Below are 13574 nucleotides of genomic sequence, written 5' to 3' on the forward strand. Positions count from 1 at the left end.
ATTTTTTGCAACTTTGCCTCATCACAGAAGGGCTATGTGAAATTCACAGTTTGCCTCCTAGCTTGTTCTGTAAAAGTCAAGCCACTTTCAGTAACATTGAAAAGGTAATTTTGTCCTAAATTATAGGTATATTTTATCCAGAATGTAAGAACTGACTTCCTGAGGATGTGCATAGACTCTTACATTTTTATAAGTTACTGTTCAAAAAAATACCAATTTATGAAAAGAAATGAGGACTGACAGATTTCAGTGTTTCATATATTTGGTTCAAAATACTTTCCTCCAGTTAAAGAAAGTTACACCATTCTTTTTCTTTCTGTCACTCTTTCTCATCTGCAAGGCAGTTTTTATCTTCCATGATAAAACATATCTAACACGTTTTGAGCCTAGAGAGAATTGAAACAGGCTAGTCATAAAATGTTCAAAATTAGTTCTATAATGAAAACTCCCACTTACACACATTGTACCACAAAATCCAAGCATAAGATCAATCAGTACAATATTTCGTGTTCAAAATCCATCCATTATTTAATATTGCAGCTAGGGGAATGCAAGGATTAGCCTCCAGGATTACAGGTGGCCAGAGGGCAATTGATGAGTTTACTTTAAAGAGTAGCGAGTGGGTTTTGTGTAGGATATCAGCTGGCAGAGCTCTTCCCTTACCTGCTCAGAGCACCCACCTGCTGTGCAGCTGCTGCAGCTGCCTCAGGTCACATTCACTGGGTATTTTGGATGGCAAAACAGCACAGACTGCAAGCCAGAGGATTCAGACATGTTGGTTCTCTCCCTTAACATGTGAGATACCTCGATATAGTCATCTCACTTTGTGTTCCGTGCTCTAGTGACTCCACCGTTGGCAAAGCCTTTTCCCATATTCAAACCTGTATAGTCTGGAAGAATGTGAGAGGAGCCCCATGCAATAGTGTGCCTGGAAGCCTCCTGCCCCACAGCCTCCTGCCCCTGCAGCCCCCTCCCTGATCAGCACCCTGCCCCACAGCCTCCTACCCTTGGTCCTGCCATCTCAGCAGACCCTTGGCCACACAGGCTCGATGTGGCTCCCAGCATTGGTGACTCAGCCAGCTCCAGGAATGGTTGGACATGAATTTTCAAAGCTTTTTTGGGGGCTGTACATAAACCAGGTACTTGGTGTCTAGGGCTACTGCCTTTATTGTGAGCCATGTGATATGCAGTGTTTTTCTGAAATACCAGGTATTTGGTTCATGGCATGAAAGGAATACATGAATTCAGCTTTCATTTTTAAAAAAGAACAGTCTACCTGAACGCAAAGAAAAATTACAGATTTTAACATTGTATGTTGGAAGCACAGAAGTCCAGAGGCTGAGGCACATTGAATTTTTTTTATTTTTTTTTTAATTTTAATGTTATAATTCTATTCTATAATTCTATTCTTGGGGCAAGCGATATCAAGTATTCTATGTAAAACTACTATACATAGATGAGACTTACATTTTTGAAGTATAGACTGACATGCATATTTCTAAATAGATGACCTATGCTTTGGCCGTTCATGCTTTCCTCAGACACTGGTTTTATTCTTCTGTCTTATAACCTGCTCACTGAAAGATCTGAAAAATTAGCCTCTGTGGTCCAATGAAATTTTACAAGTGGGCCTTGGAATTCTGCAAGCATGGAGTTTAATCCATCATAACTAAGAAAAATCTAACTGGTTTGGTAGACTAGTATGAGTTTGAGCAGATTAAATTCTCTGTATCAAATAATAAATCTCAGCTACATTAGCCATAGTGGGTCAATACAGTTTTTTACTGGGATGATGCCATGAGATGAAAGTAAAATGGAACTAGAGAAATAACTAGAATCTTACTTGCTGAAATCGTGCGGTTTCCGAAGGTGAATTTTGATAATAAAGCAGTTTCACATACTGTAATTTATGTGACTCATCATCAGATTTTGACTCTTGGGTAAGTGTCTAATGAAAGTGTAGATGTTACTGGAAACATTTTTTAATACTTCTAAGGGCTCTGTTTTAGGCCATAGACAAATTCTGCTTTTGCAAGCATGAATTTTTGTGTATGTGTGTCCTGACTTTGCATATATTTGCATAAAAAATACTGCGTTAAGTGGAAAGTGCAAGTGCATGTTGCAGGTGCATCCAGTTTTTCCAGGCATAACTGGTTCTTGAACTTAGTTCATTAGTAAAATTACTTTATTTAAAATACTTCATTGTTTTTTTTCATTGAAACAGTGATAAAAATAAAAAATCTATAACAACAGGAATATTTTCAAATTATGTCCTATACCAAAAGTTAATTCAACCATTTTTGTTGTAAAAAAGCAAGTCTACTGAAAAAGGTGATTTCCTCAAATTAGTTACTTACTAATTAATAACCAAAGATCATTTAGACATGATTTAGCTGCACAATTAAGGTTAGGCAGTCTCCTGTTATCATTCTTTAAAACCATAAAATGAGCATTATACACTTCAGTTATTTCTCTATCATACAGGTGAAAGATTATTTTTTATTGATGCTTTGTTTATCAGCATTGATTTTTCCATGAGGAACTATATAATTCTGATTTTTGTTTGCTTTTTTGTGTTTTTTAACATGACTGGTTGATAGTGGTCTGTGAAAATTCTGAGTCTGAATGTTCACATGTCGAATTATCAAATGATGTCATAAAGAAGGCGCTTTTTTTCCCAGTGAAATTTCTTTCTGATGGGTTTTTACTCTTGGGATTTGGATTCTTGTTCACAACAAATAAGTTACATCCTTTAGGGGAAAAAACAGACCCAATTTCTGCTAAAAGCAAGAAATTCTAAACAGCCTTCCAGGAATTACAGAAGTTGAGGGGGTTTAAAATTCAATTTGCTGTGTAAATTAATAGCACAGCCAGTTCAATGTTCTTTGTCTTGTCATTCAGGGGTGTTAAGTTCAGTTTGTGCTACCATTCATAATGTGGTACATTGATACACAATTGCCTTATAAATACTGACAACTCTGATCTTGAGCAAAGGGTGATTAAACTCTTGGTTATTCAGATAACAATTTTGTTGTTTACAAGCAGAGTGTGAATCATATTTCCCTATTCTCTGGAGGGAAGATTCATGAATCATAGGATAATTTAGGTTTGAAAGGGCCCTTGGAAATCATCCAGCCCAACCTCCCCAAAGCAGAGCAAACTTCAAAGCTGAAGCAGGTTGCTCAGACCTTGTCCAGCAGAGTTTTTCAGATCTCCAAGGAGGTGATGCTGCAGCTTGGGCGCTGTGTTCCACTGTCGTTTTGAAGAATTTTTTTCATTTACCCAACTGCAGTATCTCTTACTGCTGCTTGTGACTGTTGCCTCTCGCCCTTTCCCTGTGCCCTGCTCTGTGGATTGCCTTTGCATAGCAGTAGACTTCAGCTAGGTTTCCTCTCTCTTCTCCAGCCTCAGCAAACTCAGGTGCCTCAGCCGCTCCTTGTCTGTGAAGTGCTCCAATCCTCTGGTCACCTCAGTGGCCCTTAGTTTGTTAATATCCATCTCATACTGGGTTGGGGAGGAAGTTGAAACCAGACTCCGCAATCACAGAATCACAGAGTTATCTTGGTTGGAAAAGACCTTCAAGATCATTCTTATGTCACCTCACTCATATGCAGTAGAGGGAAATAGTCACTTCCCTGGTCCTGCTAGCTGCACTCTTGCTGATGTATCCCTGGACTTTCTTGGTCTTCCTGGCTGCAGGGGCACACCACTGACTCACACACAACTCATTGTCTAGCAGAATAATTAATTATCATATTTTCAGATAATTTTTAATATCTGGCATATCTTAGTAGTGAAACTTGGCAGCACATTGATGATTCTTTTCTGGACGTTGAACCACTACTTTCCACAGTAACAACCGCTAAACCTAATGGCTTGTTGGTTTTGCTCCCATGTTGAACACTGAACTAAGTTTGTTAAGCTTAAAATTATTATCATTCTATGTCTGGTTCAAAACCCTCTGGAGATATCCCCCTAATTAATCATTTCCCATGATTATCACTACACAGACAAAACCTTAGTTATAAGTTGAAAGACTGTTTTGGCACCCCAAGTCCTGGAAATTTGCACTGATAGCTTAAAATATTGATGCCTATAGTTTGGCTCAGAAATTAAAATGGTGTCATTTTTAGTGGTACTGAGGAAGGTACTCTTTCTTGCCCAAACACGGTCTAATGTTTCAATTTCAAATGTTCTGTCATCTTTGAGTACTGAAGAGAGTCTATTGCAAAGTCACTGCTCATAAAGCACATGGGAAAGGTGTTTGTTGCTTATACCCATCATCGTTTACAAAAGTGTTTGCTTTTTGTTCAGCCTAAAAAGTGAACAGAGATCTACACTACCTCAGCTGTGACTCAAGAAAATTATTTTGACAGTGGAAGCTAATTCTACTGATTTTGTGAAACGTCTCCTGCTTCTATTACCCCACAGTTCAATACTGGTAAAGTTTCAGGCTCTCCCTTCATCCTCACGCTGCCTCCCTGTTTGGCATCCATCTGCTGGGAGGATGGACAGGATCAGGCATGCAGGCTTTGCTTTCTGCACTGCAGCTGACATGGAGAAGCATCTGTGCTGAGGAGTGTTTGTGTGAGTCTGAGCACCTGTGCAGTCCCCTATGAGACAGCTCCAGGAGCAGGGCAAAGGGAGCTAGAGGGTAAAGGCGTAGGGTCTGGGTCCTTGTTCTCTATTGCAGACCAGGTTGGTGTATGAGAGAGGAGCCATTTTGTGAGCCAAATCCTGACATTGGGCTGTGTGAGAGAACAGGAGGCACCAGCAGGAGCCTGCTGGAGGTGGGATCCAAGAGCTGTTTGCTGAAATGACTGAATTAACAGACAGTTGTACCAGACCAAGCTGAAATGTCTCCAAGAGAGCCCTGGCCAAAAGCTGATGAAAGCTCCTGCCTTCACTGGATGGATAAAACTGTGCTCTGGGAACATGATGCGTACCAAATTAAGTTCACTCTTTTTTTTGCTAGCTAACTAGTATCTGCATAATTTTGTGAGAAGATCTGGTCTTCTTACCACCTCCTGTGAAATAAATCACTGTGTGTTTTATATTCACCAAGTAAAATCATGACTGATGTGCTGTATCTGTTGTAATAAAGAAAAGCCTGTACTCCTGGGCCCTGTGGGTTCCTTCTGTAAAGGATGCAGCATAAGTCAAAATAACATGTATTCCTTTATTAACTCCTATAAAAAAAGTTCTGCAGAGGGTCTTTTCTGTTTTAGTAGGCCTTATGCTTCAGAGGCTGTCATACCTCTTCTTGCATGATAGCTCATTACACATATTGACATCCTCCAGATCATGCAGTCATTCCTGGTTTGAGTGTTTTGTCACTAAATTCACAGGCTCATTAATTAAAAAGCCTATGACATTATTATGGGTTTTGGAAGGCTGATGATTCAGCTACAGAAATTACAGTGTTATGAATCTGTTCACATCAAAGAGACAAGGTATCCTGAAGCAGGAAGCTGCATGCTGGCATTGCTGGCCCTAAAGAAATCTCTTTTAATGATTCTCAGTGTACTGATTAAAAAACACAAAGCATGTTATGCAACACACAAAAAAAGAAGTCTACTCAGTATATTTGTGATCAGACTTTTGAACTCATATTAAGCGATGGTTCAGAAGATCCTGTTTCAAACCTCCTTTCTGTTCAATCAGGAGAGCTGATCTGTGAGCAGTACAAGGCTACTAGCAGCAGAGGATGATGTATTTAGCTTTGATTCAGTCAATGTTTGATTCAGTCAAAGCTGAGTGGAAAACTGTTGCAAAGGGGTTTTTTGGAGGGGAGATAAGAGGATTGGACCTCATATTCAAGCACCTTTCAAAGTTGGATGCTTGTAGGACAGGTAAGAAGAACCACATGTTGGTATTTATATTTGACTCCTCACTGGAAAAAATTATAGCGTTCTTCTGACAATTTTTCTGTTTGCTGGAGCTGCCTGATAAGGAGCTCTGCTAAGACCTGTTCCTTCCCCCACTTCAGTCCTTAAATGCTATAAGCAAAGGAAAGAGCTGGGTCATTTTCAGAAACTGCACTTCAGCTCATTCTGAGCATCAACTAGATTATACAAACACATTTGGTTTCTGAAGTTTAGAAATCAAAGTGTGAGGTATTTGCATAGTGTGGCACTGCTGTTTTAGTAAGATATGGCCAGAAGTCAGAATGATGTAGAGACTATGCATGAAGTAAATTTGTTTGGAAGTTAAAAGCATTTTTTGCGTGTACTGTCTTTGGGAATACACCAAAGTACAATGAAGAAAAAAAGCAGATTGTGGATATTTCACAGTAGACTACAGCCTCTGGTTAAGCCTCTTTGCTCTTCAAAAAGATCATAGAAGTATCATCATGCATATACCACTGAATAAGTTCTCATTCACAAGTGCATTCAATTTGTGCTACAGGGGGAAGGAGATGATCATGAGGACTACTTGATTACAAAATAAACAATTACTTTGAGATTACCATCACCTCCATATCAATGTGATTTATGGATTTGTGAAGTTTAGAGCCCAGCAAATAATTCTCCTGTTGTTCACGTTTACAGAAGTTCTAGCTTTATTCACCTGCTACAGCCTATTTGTTTACCACTTTCTTACAAACACTTACCCAAAGGCAATTCTGCTGCATTCGTAACAGGTTTTGTTTTTTTTCCAAAGTGCCATTCATTTCAGTGGGCACAGTTTGCTAATGTACTGGAGTAAGGGCAATAACTAATGCTGTGCAATGTACTTACAAATTTGAAGCTGTTCATGACCTGGGTGTGACTCTGGGTGCAGCATCTCACTGCATATATATTTTGCCAGTTCTTGCTGTGTTCCAACAGTTGTACTTGCAACAAACTCCATATTCACCCTGTGGTGGCCTCTTTCTGCTCTCTTTCAAGAGCTTCCTTTATGAGAAATTAAACTGTGGTTTGATCTGATATTGCCTGGCACTGATCCTGTTTTAGGAGCCAGAGAAACAATTGACTGTCTTCTCCTGTCCTTTATCATAGATGCTGCATTTAAGAGTTAAACTGTTTTCCCTCTGAATGTGATGTTTCTCTGACAGTGCCTTCTCTGTCAGTGAGCTTTATCTGATGAAAACTGTGTTAACCAAAGATATTTTTAAAACACAGTAAAGAAAATTAAGAAAATAAAAATGGAAAAGTGAAGAGGGACAATATGTTGAATGCTGGAAAAGGAGAAGAAGAGTCATCTACATCTAAAGACTTGGAAATTTTTTTCAAACTTCTGGTATTTCCCTAGCTGTGTAAGGAGTCAAGTCAGGGTTTGGCTGCATGGTCATAACCTGAGAAGAATTATTTTTACTGGGCTAATGGCAAAATCAAGACCACAATATCAAAAAGCCCAACTTTCATTACCTTGCCTGAGTAACTGAGAAGGAAAAACTGAAAAAATACTGTTGCTGGTGTATTTATGAATACTGACTCAATGGTTCATAAATTCTTTTCTCCTGTTTCAGAAGAGTGAATTTTCTGCTTGCTTGTACGTGTTCTGACCACCTTGCATATACACAGCACAGTATATTTTCTCAGCTATATTTTTTCTGTCAGTTTTCAGGAAAGCAAATATTTATCGCTGGAGTGCTAGTCAATGAAACATTACAAGCAAGGAAACTTTTCATTATTATTACTATTATTCAGAGGCATCCTTATGAAAGCTTTTTTTATTGTAGAGCTGTGGTATATGTGTACACAGCACTCTAAATAGGAGCACTAGCTCATTACATCACTAATCTGTGCTTTTTCTGCTCTCAGAGTATGCAGAACAGATTGAAAGTGACCGACACAAAAAGGCAACAGACAATGTGTAACATTTTCTTGGGGAAGGGGTACATACTTTAAGTAATGCAGCCATTCATTTTCTGCAGCCGTCTAAGTACCCGCTTCAGATTCAGTACGTTGATGTAACTGATCTCTACCAACACTTCTAACCACTGAGAAGAGGTTTGTACACCTAATGTATCCATACCATGTATAGCTGATAAAAATGAAAACGATACTTGTTCTCCTCTGCATAAAAGGAACTGATGATAATCTGTTGCAGTGGCTTGATCACACATCTTGAAATTCACTTTGAAATTGTTTGTTCTGTCTAGAGAAGCTGTGGAGCATGTGCTAGAAAGAGCTTTTCTGGATGACTTTCTATGTCTTCTCTATCCATTCCTTTTTCTAGAGTAGTCTTCCTATCCTTTCTGTTTGACACTTCTTGTCATATCAACTTATTTCCTCTCTTATGGTGAAGCCACAACTTAGATTATAATATTTTCTCACCATCAAGTGGTTGTTTAGTGTTTTGTTGGCTACTCCCTGACAGTCATTAATGGCTACATGAAATAACTCAGTTTTCCACTTTATCTCCAGTGTTTCCAGGAAAAACTCTCCTCCCAAGTAACTAATGGAGAGAGAGCCAGCTGAGTGTTTCTTTGACTATCTTGCAGTCTCTCCCAGCTGCCTTTTCCTAAATGTCAGGGACACTGTCCATCATGGTTACCATGGCGCGTTCAGCTGGCATGCCTGCAAGGGTTCACAAAAGCCAGCACACCCACTGCATGCTTTATAGGAACGTATTGTGAGGGAAGGCACTTACCTGCTTTATCACAGTTTAGTAGAACATAACAAAAGGTGCTTTTTGGTGTATATTCTGTGTAAGATTGCCCCAAATTTGGTACCATAAAAACCATCAATCAACTAATAATATTCTCTCTATCCCTTCATTTGTGAGAGTGCTGGTGTATCTGTAAATGTGTTACAAGTTACATATATAAACCTGCTGGTGAGCTTGCCAGCTCAACAGGTCAGTACAGAAATGTAAGTGCTGTTGAGGAACAATGAGATTTACACTGCGCTGTATTCATTAACTACCTTCTATAAAAAGATTTGAAGGTGTTTTCTGTTTCCTCGTAATTTATTATTCAGTCTGAAACGTTAGCAGAAAAGCTTTTACTTTATATGGCTTTCTGGTGTGAAAGTCTACAAAAAAAGTACACCCTGCATCCAGCCATCAGAAAACATTTTTCAAATCTCCGGTTTATAGCTATCAACCTGTAGATAGATTCATAGTTGAAACAGCAAAATCCTTTTTTAAAAATCCCTTTGAAATCCCATGCAACTGAGTCACATTGTTGTCTCTAAATATATCATTCACTTCATAAACAGACTGCAAACATAAATATGAATAAATGCCTTTGTTCCAAGTAATAAGCTACCTGCAAGTTCTGTTCCAGTCACCTGTTTCAGGTTAAGTTGGTCATATTCTCAACAAATAGTTGAGTAAACTGGCAACATGTTGCATCAGATTCAGTGAAGAATCAGAGGAGAGCTCTGAACTACAGTGGACTTTGGACTGTCTTCTTGAGAAATGTTTCATGGAAACAAAATATTTTTCTTCCAATTGCTTGGCTTTAGCCCCTAAGAATGAATTCAGTAGGATATTCCAGTGTGATTAAGTTCCTTTCATTGAGCTGTTAAAGTTTTTCTTACTGGGACCAGTCATGGACCCCCAACTTCAACACTCTGCTGTTACAGGTAATCATGCCATTTAACTCTTGCATTAAATTAATAGAATCCTGTTTTTAAAGTAGTTGTGATAGTTTGCTTCATTGAAGACTATCTCAGAAACTCACTCTTGGCTTTTAAATGTTCTCTAGATTTCTAAACTAGCTGTAATAGTGGACAGTTGAGGTCATCTGGTTCTTCTGATAGAATTGATTTGTTTGTTTGCTTTTTGGAAAGTTCTTTTCTATTGCAAATATTTTCCTGCACTGATATCCCTCTCCTGTTTGTTTTTAAATAAAACCAAGATTATCTAGTCTCTTGTCCCCTTTTGGTATTGCACTAGCTTGTTTATGCTCACCCATATTTCACCTAAAATTCCTTTGTCTTCAACATGCACAATCAGCACTTACCCCAGTTGAACTGTCCTCAGAACTTTATGCAGAGAAATTAATACTTTCCTATCCTGACTAGGAGTTGCTTGGTTAGGGATTCAGAACACACACGCCTTCCATCATCCTGTCTGTGTACAGTCCTCTGAGACTGTCAGACATGGTCTGATTCTCTTGCTCCTCCTTGTTTTCCCTATGGTGAGATCCTCATTAGTAACAAAAACTCCCACTTGTAATTTCTACATGTATGATTCTATAAATTGCATTGTTACATTTCGTGCCATTTTTACTACATCATTTCTCAAGGTCAGCTGTTTCTCCCATATGCTAGACTGGACCTCCTTGTTATGGCCTATTTTCACACATCATGTCAATGGTAGGTGTAATTAGCAGAACTGAGAAACTCCAGAGTTGCCTGCACACACACAGCCTAGTACCTCCCATTTATTGGTGCTCACTATTTTTCTCTCTCTTTCTTATTTACTTAACAAGGGAAAGTACTGATTAGTTAGATACCGTGGGAACAATTTGGGATATTTACTGATCTATTCAACACAGTGACACAATTTCCAGTTTTTCAAAGACTTCATATTCCTTCCTTCCTTCCTTCCTTCCTTCCTTCCTTCCTTCCTTCCTTCCTTCCTTCCTTCCTTCCTTCCTTCCTTCCTTCCCTCCGAAGATAATTGATGTTGGATACCAGCTAAACAGCCAGCTATATTCTCATTCATATTCTAAAGGTGAATTCAGCCTTGCTCTAACTCCATTTACTTCATAAACGAGAGTCAATATAAGGAAGCTGACTCGTGAAGTGTTCTTCATCCTACACAAAATATGACTTATGTTGAAAGTTCCTTTTGTGTTCAAGCATCACTACATTGCAATGATTTATAAGTCTTAAAATACGTGCTTTTATGAATATTAAATACCCGGTTAGCGTATTTATTATGCTATCACCCACAGATAACCCCATTTTGATAAATTCCTACCTAAATAATATTTTAGTTATTGCTGTGTAAGCCTTAAATTTTACTGTTGCAAATAATGACCTATATTCAATTTTCAAACTTTATTCTAATAGCCTGAACTAAAGCCAACTGAAATCAATGAGAAGATATCCCTTAACTTAAAACTGCACTTGGAATCAATTCTAACTTACAGTTACAACCAATTTATGTTGTATTAACAATGGAGTTTCTGAACAAGATTTAAGTGTGTGGATATTAGCAGAGATGGGGTGGCTAGCAAAAATACTCAGAAATTAATTTCAAATATTTATTCTACTTTCAGTATGCAAAAGATATAAAATCATTGGAAAAATGATCACTAGGAGTGATCTAGGAGTGTGTGGCAATTAAGCAAGGAATCAGTCTGTAATAGCTAATGACAATTAATGGTCCCTGTGCAGACCCCTCATTATTTTACATTGTAAGAGAAATTACAAGGGTGTTAGCTTGATTCTACAGAGTTGATCATCAGTAAAAGTTAATATTGACATTCAATTGTCCTGAAACTTCATATTTCATATCTCACTAGGATGAATGGCTCAGTTTACACTTTCCAGGATTTTATCTTTTTTTCAGTCTATGGCAGTACCAGATCCAAATTAGTGCATGCAAGTACAGCTTTTTCTATACAACCAAGAATGATGGAGACTTTTACAAAATTTACAGGAATGTGGACATATAAAGCAATTTCATAGAGCCTATCAAGAAATATCCAACAAAGCTTCTTCCTCGATGTGATACTCTTCAGTATTTTCACTGATATGTTGGATGACAGAAGAAAGAGAGGACATTTGCAAATTCTTGGAGGACACCATGCTGGAAGTTGCATAATCAGAATTCAAAACAAGCTTGATGAATGAGAGATGTATTCTGAAATCAATCAAGTAGAATATGTCAATTCACTAGTAACAGTAAGCACAAAATACTCCAATTGGGAAAGAAAATCAAGCCTATAGATGCAAAATGGGGACAGACTGGTTAGGTGGCTATATGGAAGTTAGCTATAACTGTATCCAAATTAACAATACGCTGTTGTTGCAAAAAAGGCAAGGCCATTTTGAGGTGAATTAACAAGGATGATGCATAAGGCATGTGAGAGAATTGGTCTTCTCGTCACTAGGAAGATCTCAGCTGTACTTCTCTCTTCATCCTTGGGCCATACACCTGTAGAAAAGACAGTGACAAATTGAGAGATTGTCCAGAGAAGAAGCAAGAAGAATGACAGGAGTCTAAGAAAGCCCAAACTCCTTGGGAAAAACCTGAAGAAAATCAGTTAGTGTAGAAAAGGCAGTTATAACAGTCTTCAAATATTTACAAGTTATTATAAAGTGAACACTTATTCTCCATTCCACTGAAGTGACAAGGATGAATCAGTTTAATTTGCAGAAGAGAAAATCTGGGTGCAATATTAGAAAAAACTAACTGTGAGAATAGCTACACTTAGAAAGCTTAGAAAGGTTGTGGAATCCCTCTCATTGAAGCTCTTTCAAAAAAACGGACTAGACAAGTATTACTGAGGGATAGTCTAATTATACTTGATCCTGTAATGAAGGAAAGGACGCAGATGACATGCAAGCCTGCAGTCATGTATGCTCATTGCTTCTGTCTGAAGGAAAAGCTCTTTATAGTAAAGCACTGAGGGCTGGCAGCACTTTCTTTTGCTGCCGAGCAGTTCTGACCAGCTGGACTGTCAGCAGCTGGAACCTGCTGACTTTCCTGTCAGAGCTGTCAAATATTCTGTGTTTGTACTGCTTTTAGCCTCCTCAGTGTTTGTGGGTGCAGTGTGAACTAGCGGAGCCTGTTGTTTCTTCAAGCCTTCAGCAGTCCTGCCAGAGCAATGCAGCCACACAGCATCACCTGTTCACCCAACTAATGGCTTCTAGTGGATGCTCTGTATTTGTTCTACCACTCATGTTTTACGTTAACGTGATGGGAAATCAGGTTTCATGTCTCAGAGCACCTCCACAGCTTCCCTCAAGCAGTGCAGTACCTCATCAGTGCTCACACATTTGTCCTTGGTGAATCAGTTTCCTTCATGTCACACTTTTTTTGCATTTTGCCTAGCTGATGGTCTCCTTAGAATATTCCCAGAGGTGACTGCACCATGGTGTAGGATGGATCCCTGTTCCTGGGAGGATAACATTAGGTTCCTTTTGTGTGTCATGAGCATACTTCATAATGGAGCCAGAATATAAGCCTAGAGATGGAATAGTTAGAAATAAAAAAAACAACCCAGCAATTACAGATCTAGAAAAAAATGTTGTGATCACTTTTTAAAATATTGGGCTGGCACCTGCATCTCTTTATCACCCTTTCTTATATATTCTTTAAAACATGTACCACGTTCTGTTTGCTGAGCAGCCCAGAGCAATCGTATATTTGTATAAGTTTTGTGTGTTCTTTTGTAATAAGCTAGCACAGTATAGGAGTATATTTAAGTAGCTGCTCTTTTAACCTAAGATATAATAATACACACATTTAGGACATGATTCTAGCTAAGCAGTCCCTTGATGTGGCTGGAAACTGAAGACACTGCAATTTACAGGCTTATGCACTTAGCTGATTTAAAGTCAGAGATACAGTCAGGAAAAAAAATGTCTCTATGACTTCCAAAACATCTTTCTTCCTCCCTCTGACATCTTTCTATCACCCATGAAGTGGCTATTCTAATTATT

General features: G+C 38.5%; 1 protein-coding gene across 7 annotated transcripts in view; it reads left to right on the forward strand.

Moving 5' to 3' along the window:
• PTPRZ1 (protein tyrosine phosphatase receptor type Z1) overlaps window positions 1-13574 on the forward strand; it is a 135157-nt gene that overhangs the window by 40091 nt on the left and 81492 nt on the right. The window lies entirely within an intron of this gene.

The sequence above is a fragment of the Apus apus genome, chromosome 1 (genome assembly GCF_020740795.1).
Source record: "Apus apus isolate bApuApu2 chromosome 1, bApuApu2.pri.cur, whole genome shotgun sequence".
Taxonomy (NCBI): domain Eukaryota; kingdom Metazoa; phylum Chordata; class Aves; order Apodiformes; family Apodidae; genus Apus; species Apus apus.